At 43.1% G+C, this 10,367-nt stretch overlaps 2 pseudogenes; both read right to left on the reverse strand.

The window, feature by feature from the left end:
• Nucleotides 1-2,237: 2,237 nt before the first annotated feature.
• Nucleotides 2,238-3,146, reverse strand: LOC142841392 (non-POU domain-containing octamer-binding protein pseudogene; annotated as a pseudogene).
• LOC142841393 (non-POU domain-containing octamer-binding protein pseudogene) lies at nt 3,076-3,955 on the reverse strand (annotated as a pseudogene).
• Nucleotides 3,956-10,367: the final 6,412 nt, after the last annotated feature.

Consider the following 10,367-nt stretch of genomic DNA (forward strand, 5'->3'; position numbering starts at 1 on the left):
GAGTGTGAAAAATAATAAAATTATGCTGTTTTTGGATGCCACTAGCTTGTATTCTAAGTATTTTCTTTTTGTCTTGAGTCCATTTTTGCCATCCACTATCTAATTTAAACTTCCAAACAATCTGAAGGTTAGCATTATCATTCAGCTACAAGACCCCGAAACTTACCCTTGAGTAAAAACACAAAGAGCTGCCAATTTTCCTACTTCAATTAAGAGGGGACGAAAGAACTTCGACGGGCAGACTCCATGCTCCTCTGACATATAGGCAGATTCTTGTCCAGATGAGCTGCTATTCATCCTCTGATTTAGACTTCCAGATCTGTCCTGTTTTCAGCTGCCCACATGACTTCCAAAGAGCCTTTTAGCATTCACTTTGTCATTTTACTTTTACAATTTTAAAATGTTCCACCCTACCCCCGCCTCCAAAATCTTGCCCATTCTTTACATACATAGGAGGCGTGACTGGGCATTTCATGCTGTGCATAGCCTCACATAAGCACTGGTTGGTTATCGGGTGGTGTATTAGTGGAGTGGGTGTGTGCTGGGAGTGGAGCAGAAACAGCAGGTTCCCAGCAGATCGAGCAAGCAGTCTTGATGCTCCTGTAGTGCTGGAGTTCCGAAACCAAATTCACATCTCTCTACAGTTGGGGATGTGTGACAGCAGCCTGGTGGGCTGACTCACGTTGGCCCTCACTCTGCAACACACACCCCCTTTCTGACCTTTACAAGCTAAAAGAAATGAAAGTGCTTCAAGAGGGCTGGAAATTCTCACATGTTTGAACGATGCCTATCTCTACCATAGCAAAAACAAAACGAAAGGTAACAAAGCCCATCTTTCTTCTTTTATTCTTCTCTCATACATTACATCCTGACTGAAGTTTCCCCTCTCTCCACTCTTCCCAGTCCTCCCCACACCTTCCCTCTCCCCTAGACCTACCCCTCCTCAATTTCCCTTCAAAAAAGAGCAGGCCTCCCAGGGATATCATCTGAACATGGTATAACAAGTTACAATTTTGGGCACAAAATCTCATATTCAGGCTGGATGAGGCAACCCAGTAGGGGGAAAAGGGTTCCAAGAACAGGTTAAAAAAGTCAGAGACACCCCTTACTCCCACATAGCTGGGCAAGTGTCCCTGAGGCACTATGAAGCACCTTTTGGGTTTATGCCCAGGAACCACCATATCGATATTCATAGTGGCTGTACAACTTTGGACTCCCATCAGCAATGGAGGAGTGTTCCTCTTGTTCCACACCCTTGCCAGCATGAGTTATCACTTGTGTTTTTGATCTTAGCCGTTCTGACAGTTGTAAGATGGAATCTCAATGTACTTTTGATTTGCATTTCCCTGATGGCTAAAAATGTTGAATAATTTCTTTGTTTCTCAGCCATTTAAGAATCCTCTATTGTGTTCTCTGTTTAGATCTGTATCCCATATTTAATTAAATTATTTGGTTTGTTGATGTCTAATTTCTTGAGTTCTTTATATATTTTGGATATTAGCTTTCTGTTGGATATGGGGTTGATAACAATCTTTTCCCATTTTTTTAAAGCCTTCAAATGTATTTTAATAAGATGATCGTGCATTACGGCTCCATTTCTCAGAAAAATTTCAAATTGAAGGTATCAGGAACAAATCAAACAATCACCAATAAAAAAAATGCACAGCGTAACTACCTAAGATAGGCAAGGCTAAGAGCTACTGTCAGACCTTCAACACACAGCAACCTTGTTCCCAAGATTGTACTAGGCCTATCAAGAAAAGCTGTGAACAGCAATATCAGACAGAAAAGGGCATTCATTCTTGAGTAGTCCTTACCCAAGAAAAACATGGAGGCAAGTTAATACTTTTTCTTTTTTTAAAGATATGCTAAAATGAAAACCTCTTAGAGAAAATGTCTTCCTTAGGACACGAAAGGGTTATATATGTGGACATTTGTCTGAATTCTCACCTGTGAGTGAATGGAGGAATTGGGCTAGTCATTGGAGGCTGTTTAGGTTTTGTGGTATATATATGGCAGTGTCTCTGGGGTTGGTGGAATAAAGATGAAACAGTAATTAAAACATGATGAATAAAGGAGGGAGGGATGGAAGAAGAAAGCAAGGAAGAAAAGAAGGAAACAGGAATGACCAAGATTAATAGAGCTCTGAGTTCACTTTGCTATGGTTCAAGGCCCTCAACAATCAACACATTTCAAGAATGCACCAGACAGACTTGAGAAAGTAATATCATAGACTTTGATTTGTTAAATAACACCCCTCCCTTGCCCTCTGCCTCCAAGCATACTCCCTAGAGTATTACAGGCAGGGAAGACCTATCTATTGTGAAGAACCCCTAACACTTTTCCAGGGTAGAATTCTGGCTAGTCCAAAAAGAACCTTTGTTTTAAGGGTTGCGGGAAACTAAACACTGCAACTTTTATTTAGTATTGGCCGCATTTATTTGGAGCAAATTCAGCTCCAGGAGCTGGACGGTTGGAAGCTGGAGGATTTCCACCAATTGCTCCAATTCCTTCCATTGTAGCATCTTGGCCGAAACGTTCAGTTGTTGGTGGGGTCAATCCCAAAGTTCCATCTGGCATCATAGTGGCAGGTCCTGGAGGAGCTGGGGTACCAGTTGGCACAGGAGCAGGGGGCATGGCGCCTCTACTGTTTATGCCCATAGCACCTCCCATAGCCATTTGGCCCATCCGTATCTCTTGTTCTATCGCATCAGGGAAGGTTCCCTTGAATCCTTCCTGCTGTCGCTGCATCATTTCTTCTCGTTGCCGCCGGATTTCTTCCTCACAGTGCCTGTATTCCTCTTCCTGCTTGAGCTCTAGCTGCTTTCATTTCTGAACCTCTTGGTTATGCAGCTCCTCCATTCTCAGAAGCTCTTCTTGACGCCTCATCAAATCCTGCCTCATTAGCATAACCTGGTGCTTATGGCGTGCTGCCCCCATCTCCATCTCCAGCTTCTCACGAGCCTCCTTGATGTTGCGGTCCACTTGATCCTGCTGTTGCTTCTCCATCTCAGCGAATGCCTTCCAGCGCATGGCATACTCATACTCAAAGGACCCCGGCTGTGCAGTTCTCGCTCCTTGTGAAATTGCTGGTTTTTTATAACCAGCTTTTCTGGAAGTCCCTCCTCATCTTCTAACTGGTCCATAGGTTCCACAGTCACAGGCCGAGGATATGTGGTTTGCAAGAAGACGCCTTTACTGCATCTGTCCAGAGTTTTCCGAGCAGCTGGCTTCCCCGAGAACTCAACAATGCCTTACCCCGAGGGCCTTCCTCGGTCATCTACAATGACCACAGCCCTCTCCACCTGGCCAAACACAGAAAAGGCTTCTTCCAGCAGTTTGTTGGACACATACTGAGGAAGGTTGCGGACTGTAAAGGATGCACGATGACAGGCAAAGCGCACACGTAGCTGCTTTCCACGGAGTGGCATATTATCCAACTCCACTTTGACAATTTCCGCTAGGGTTCGTGTTTCCAAGTGAATAAAGCCAAAGCCTTTATCCTTATGAATGAAAACCTCGCCTGCTTTCCCATATTTCTCAAAAAGTTTCCTCATTTCCTCCTCAGTGATGTCAGGAGGAAGACTGCCCACAAAGAGACGGCTTCGTTGGGTGAAAATCTTCTCTCCTGGTTTCCTAAAGTTCTTCAGGTCAATGGTTAAACCTTCATTCTGGCTGCTGGCCTGCTGTCCATTTGCAGGTATTGGTGGGGGTTGCTGCTGCTGCTGCTGCTGCTGGTGATGTTGATGGTGCTGCTGGTGGTGATGTTGATGGTGCTTCCTTGGAGTATGGTTCTGCTTCTCCAAGTTAAAGGTTTTATTGCTCTGCATGTTTGCACCTTTGACTTCGATTTGAGCACAGCAAAGTATCTGTCTCCCAATCCTCTCTAACCCCGACTTCCTCTGCCCACAGTTCTTTGCTCAGAGTAACGGTAATGCTGCACGGCCTCCACCGTTCTGAGGAGAGAGCACGCGACCCTCTTTTCCCATTTTGTAAGCTGCTGTTTTAGCTTCTTCACAGTATCCTTTGCCTTACAGAAGCTTTTCAGTTTCATGAGATTCCATTTATTAAGTGTTGATTTTATTGCCCGTGCTACTGATATTCTGTTCAGGAAGTTGTCTCCTGCCCCAATGTAGTCAAGGCTATTCCTCACATTCTCTTCTATCATGTTCAGTATATCTGAATTTCTGTTGAGGTCTTTTATCCACTTGGACTTGAGGTTTGTGTGTGGTGATAGGTATGGATTTATTTGCATTCTTCTGCATACTGACATCCAGTTAGATCATCACCACTTATTAGTTGTGTTCTTTTTCCATTGTGTATTTCTAGCTTCTTTATTAAAAATCAGGTGTCCATGGATGCGTGAATTTTCATCTGGGTCTTCAGTTTGATTTCCTTGATTCACCTGAATAAAGACCATCTTAAAACTCCCAAATAGAAGTCCACATGAGCCTCCTACTCCATCCAAGATGAAATGTTGATAGACAATCTGAATGAAATTCAACGGTTCAAATACACACAAAAGACACGGAAGCAGGAGGAGATTGCTTGGGAAGAAGGGTTTCGCTGGAAGCAGTAGGAGGATGGAAGAGGTCGATGGGGCAAAAATAAAAGTCATTATGCACATGCATGAAACCCATCCAGAAAATAAATAAAAAGTTCCAAGTGAGGGACTAGGGAGATGACTCAGCAATTAAGAGCTTTATTGATCTTTCAAGGATATCAGGTTTGATTCTCAGCACCCGTTCTATGGGTGGGATCTGCTAACTTCTGGCCTCCGTGGGCACTGCATGCACATGGTGCAGACACAACTTGCAAGTAAAACATCCATTCACATAAAATAAAAAGAAATAAATCAAAAACGAAAAAGTTCTAAGTGGGAATGTCATTTGCAGATGCAATGGAAGTTTACTTCCATTTAAACATTGTTTTCATTCTCGAGAGCAGTGTTGTGAGTGAATAGTGAAAGGTAAAATCAGTAGAAAGGTGAAATACTGAAGGTGAAATCAGTCCTGCAAAGTGCTAATTACAATAAACAGGAGTTTCTCCCATGCAGACCATAAATGATGGCCTTTTTCTAACAAAATGTCCACAGTTAACATCAGTGATTGAAGTAATTAGATAGTCTGATCTCTATCTTTGCCTGATCCCTCCCAGTGTTAAGGTGAGCCTGTGCTACCATGCCTGGCTTTTGCATGGATACTGGGCATCTGAACTCTCTTGTTTTCATGCTTGGATGGCAAGCATTTTATCCAATCCCAGTTTAGTGGTAATATATTAAAATAGCATGTCACTATGGTTTTTTTGGTAAAAAATAGACCAGTGGTGATTCTAGAAAATAAACTCAGAAATGGCATTTTTGTGAACATTCTTTCTTTTTTTTCCCTTTTTAAAATTTTTATTTATTTATTTATTTAAAATTTCTACCTCCTCCCATCCTCCCATTTCCCTCCCCCTCTTCCTCCCTCTCCAGTCCTAAGAGAAGTCAGGGTGCCCTGCCTTGTGGGAAGTCCAAGCGCCCCCCCTCCATCCAGGTCTAGGAAGGTGAACATCCAAACAGACTAGGCTCCCCAAAAGCCAGTGCGTGCAGTAGAATCAAAACCCAGTGTCATTATCATTGGCTTCTCAGTCAGCCCTCATTGTCAACCACATTCAGAGAGTTCAGTTTGATCACATGCTCGTTCAGACCCAGTCCAGTTGGCCTTGGTGAGCTCCCCTTAGATCAGCCCCACTGTCTCCGTGGGTCGGCACACCCCTCACTGTCCTGACTTTCTTGCTCATGTTCTCCCTCCTTCTGCTCTTCATCTGGGCTTTGGGAACTCAGTCCAGTGCTCCGATGTGGGTTTCTGTCTCTATCTCCATCCCACGCCAGATGAAGGTTCTATGGTGATATGCAAAATATTCATCATTGTGGCTATGGGAGAAGGCCAGTTCAGGCATCCTCTTCTCTGCTGCCCATGGACCTAGCTGGGGAAATCCTCTTGGACACCTGGGAATCCCTCTAGAGCCAAGACTCTTGCCAACCTTAAAATGGCTCCCTTAGTTAAGATATCTTCTTCCCTGCTCCCATATCCACCCTTCCTCCATCTCAACCATCCCATTCCCCCAAGATCTCCCCGATCCTCCCCTTCTCCCTTCTTTCTCCCTATATTCCCTTCCCCCAACCCACCCCCATCCCCCTGATCCCAACTTTTGCCCAGTGATCTTGTCTACTTCCAATATCCAGGAGGATAACTATGTTTTTCTTTGGGTTCACCTTCTTATTTAGCATCTCTAGGATCACAAATTATAGGCTCAATGTCCTTTGTTTATGGCTAGAATCCACTTATGAGTGAGTACATACCATATTCCTCTTTTAAATAAAATCTCAAGAATCTTCTCAGTGGAAATTCCTCAGAATCTATGAGGGTGACCACAATTAACACTCTTAGTAATGTGGGGTACGGAGTCTGAACTGTCTTCTGTAACCAGGCAAGACTTCCAGTGGTAGGACGGGGACATCAACCCAGTCACAAAACCTTCCATCTGTTCTGCTTGCAAGATGTGCTAGGGAAATGGTGGCACAGAACTTGTAGGAGTGGCCAACGAATGACTCAGGTCTAACTTGAGGCCCATTCCAGGAGAGGGAGCCCATGCCTGACACTGCCTGGATGGTCAGGAGCTAGAGGTTGGGCAGCCCAGAGAGCGAGGATAGAACCAAACACAACTGGAAAGCAAAAGTCAATGAAATGGTTCTTGATACTCTACTATACTCATAGACCAGAGCCTGGCATAATCATCATCTGAGAGCCTTCATTCAGCAACTATGGAAACAGATGCAGAGATACACAGCCAAACATTAGGAAGAGCTCAGGAAACCCTGGGGAAAGAGTGGAGGAAAAATTGTAGGAGCCAGAGGGGTAAGGATGCCACAAGAAAACCCACAGAATCAACTAAGCAGGGCTCATAGGGGCTCACAGAGACTGAATGGACAATCAGGGAGACTGCATGGCACGGCCCTGCAAATATGTTATGGACGAGTAATTTGGTCTTCTTGGGACTCCTAACAGTGGGAGTGAGGGTGTCTCTGACTCTTTTGCCTGCTTTCTGGGACTATTTTTCTTCTACTGGGTTGCCTCATCCAGCCTTGATATGAGGGTTTGTGCCCAGTCTTATTGTAACTTACTATATGTTCAGTTGATATCCCTGGAAGGCCTGCTCTTTGCTGAAGGAAAACAAAGGAGAAGTGGATATGGGGTGGAGAAGAGAGGTGGGGGGGGGCAACTGGAAGAGTGGAGGTAGACAAAACTGGTTTGGATGCAATGTATTAGAGAAGAATAATCAAAATAAAAAAATTTCTTAAAAATAAATTTGGTTACTTTTTCTTCATTTTAATCGGGTTGCATGTGACATTTCATTAAATCTTTCTTTATTTCCTTCCTTCCTTTCTCATTCTTTCTTCTTTCTTTCTTTCTTTCTTTCTTTCTTTCTTTCTTTCTTTCTTCTTTCTTCTTTTGTTTTTGAGACAGGCTTTCTCTGTGAAGTTGCTGGTTGTCCTGGAACTCACTCTGTAGACCAGGCTAGCCTCAAATTCAGAGAGCTACCTGCCTCTGCCTCTTGAGTGTGCACCACCACTGACCAACACCATTAATTTTCAAAATGGGAAGCCCTGTTGATTCTCTGAAGAAATCAAAACCCACTCTTGGGTATGTAGAATTGATTCTTAAGTCAGTCTTTTTGTGGGTCTCTCCTTCCCTCCTCCCATTCTACATCCCCCTCTCCCCTTTTTTGCTTAAATTTATATTTAAACTTAATCTTGACAGGTGTGGTTGAAGATACTTTTAATCCCAGCAATCGGGACGGAGAGAAAGGTAGATCTATATGAGTTTGAGACCAGCCTTGTCTACATAGTGAGTTCCAGGCCAGCCAGAGCTACATAAAACAAACAACAATAATAACAACAAAAGTTCACAAACAAGCCAACCAACAAACAAACACAAACAACTTAATCTTTTCTTTTTTTTGAGACAAGGTCTCCTGTAGCCCAAGCAGAAGCAAAGTACTATGTAGCCAAGGATGGTCTTGAACTTTTGATTCTCTTGTCTCTACTTCCCAAGTGGTGAAATTACATTAGGAGGCATGACACCCAACTTTAATGCTTATTCTTAATAAACTCCAACTTTGTTCAAAACAAAATAAAAATGGAAGATTTTCTTAAGGCAATTGCAAGCATTTTCCTAAGATTTAGGTCGCCTGGGTTCTGGTTACCTTTATAGTTAGCTGTGCCATCTTGAATTGTTCATTTTTATCCAACAATCCCCTTCCCTACCTTAGCACTCTTAGTTCCCCCATGTGTAAAATAAGTTGATCTCTAAGGTCATTTCTAGCTACGAGAGCCTGTCTTTTGAAATAAACATGGCAGTTATAAGATCTATCAGCAATTATTTACTGGATCTCAAAGAAAGTGCCATGGTCTAGGTGACTGAAGAACAGAGCAGATAGAGATACAGCCAGGATCAACCTTCAAAATGGAAATATATGGACTGGGTGGTGGCACTGACAGCTGTTATTCCCAACACTCAGAGGGCAGAGGCATGTGAATCTCTGAGTTCAAGGCCAGCCTGGTCTACCTAGTGAGTTCCAGGCTACACAGGACTAGAGAGTGAGACCCTGTCCAAAAAGGATGAGGGGCCTGTGGTTATAGTAGCTGACTTAGGAGGATCACCATGACTGTGTTGCCCTCCTGTGCTATATAGTGAATTAATCCCAGGAGAGTCTAGGCTAAATGAGATGCCATCTTTTAAATAAAAGTAGGTACATTCAAAAAAAAAACTAAAAGCAACATTTTCCACTTAGTTGCAGATATTGTAGTCATTTGAAGTCATCCATCTACTAGAAACCTAAGAACCTCTTCAACCTTGCCAACAACTGTAAGACTACTTCTCCTGCGTGATTGGAGCTTCTCCAATGGGCAACATTTATTCCAAAATTCCTGTGAGATGGCTGAGATTTTGTCAGTTCTGAAGCGTGGTCAACGTCTCTGTTCAATTCTGCTTCTTCATCTGTTTTCCCCCTGCAGCTGTCACCTATCAAACCCTCACAAACCTCTCACAGCCCCGTATTCTGGAACCTCCAGCTAACACAAATACTTTGAGTGATAACACACAGGCAGAAAACCCAAGGCTCAGTGAACAGATGCCCGCTGTGTTTGAGGTGATGCAGCTAAAGCTGGAAACATAGATGAGGTTGAGCAACACTGTCACTCGGAAGTAGAGTTAAGAATGATGTCAAAGTGGTACCCCAAATAAATTCTCAGCTATATTTTCAACCACCTTCTCAGATCATCTTCCAAGCTAGCAAGTGACTGTGTACAAAACAGGAGATAGTTCTTCCACAGATTCATGTTATCCATACCAAGGCCCACCCAAACCTGGAGACAGAGGTACCACTAGGGGGCTTGCTGAATCTATATATTTCCCTTAGCTCTTCTCTAGACTATGCTCAATCAGGGTCTCTAGGGGTAAGAACTACCCTCACCCAATGTCTCACTCTCATAATAACTAGGTGTATCAGTTTTCTATTACCATAGTAATTATTTACCACTAACTAGGTTGCTTCAAACAACTCAAATGTATTATAGAATTCTGGAGATAAGATGTCCTAACTGAGCTAAGATCAGGGTGTCTGGGGGGGGGGGTCTAGAAGGCTGGTTCCTTCTGGAAGCTCCCAGGGAGAGTCAGATTTCTCCTTGCCTTTTCCGCTTTTCAGAGGCTTTGTACATTCCCTGCCTCTTGGACACTTGCTTCCATCTCTTTGACTATTCTTCCTGAATCATATCTCCTCTGATTCTCCTTTGCCTTCCTTTTCCAGTTTTAAGGATTCTTGTGATTATACTGGACTCCAGATAGTCTCCCTTAGGTCAGCTGACTAGCAATCTTAAGTCTATCTGTTCTGCAGCTGTTTTGTTCTGTGATAGTGTGACATTTACGTGTTTGAGGCCTTAGGACACCAATACAGTTGGGACTCTTAGTCTGCTCACAATACCAGCCAGGCACATAGTTAGGAATCCATCTACCCATGTGGTCCAAATGTTTCTCTCCAAATTATCATATTTGAGAATGTTTGTTCAGCAAATATGGAGGGAAAAATGAATAGTTTGAAACTTTCTTTAAAAGATGTGTCTATTCTTTTTAAAAAATATTATTTATTGATTCTTTGGGAATTTCATCTTATGGAATCAATCCCACACACCTCCCAGTTCTTCCATATTCTCCTTTCATCCCTACAGCATCTCTCCCCAAAAGAAACACCCTCCCAAATAAATATAAAACAAAACAAAAGAGTCACCCCAATCCTCGGTCTTTCCAATACCTCTTTATTCATTCTAG

Source organism: Microtus pennsylvanicus, chromosome X (assembly GCF_037038515.1).
Source record: "Microtus pennsylvanicus isolate mMicPen1 chromosome X, mMicPen1.hap1, whole genome shotgun sequence".
In the NCBI taxonomy this organism is placed as follows: Eukaryota; Metazoa; Chordata; class Mammalia; order Rodentia; family Cricetidae; genus Microtus; species Microtus pennsylvanicus.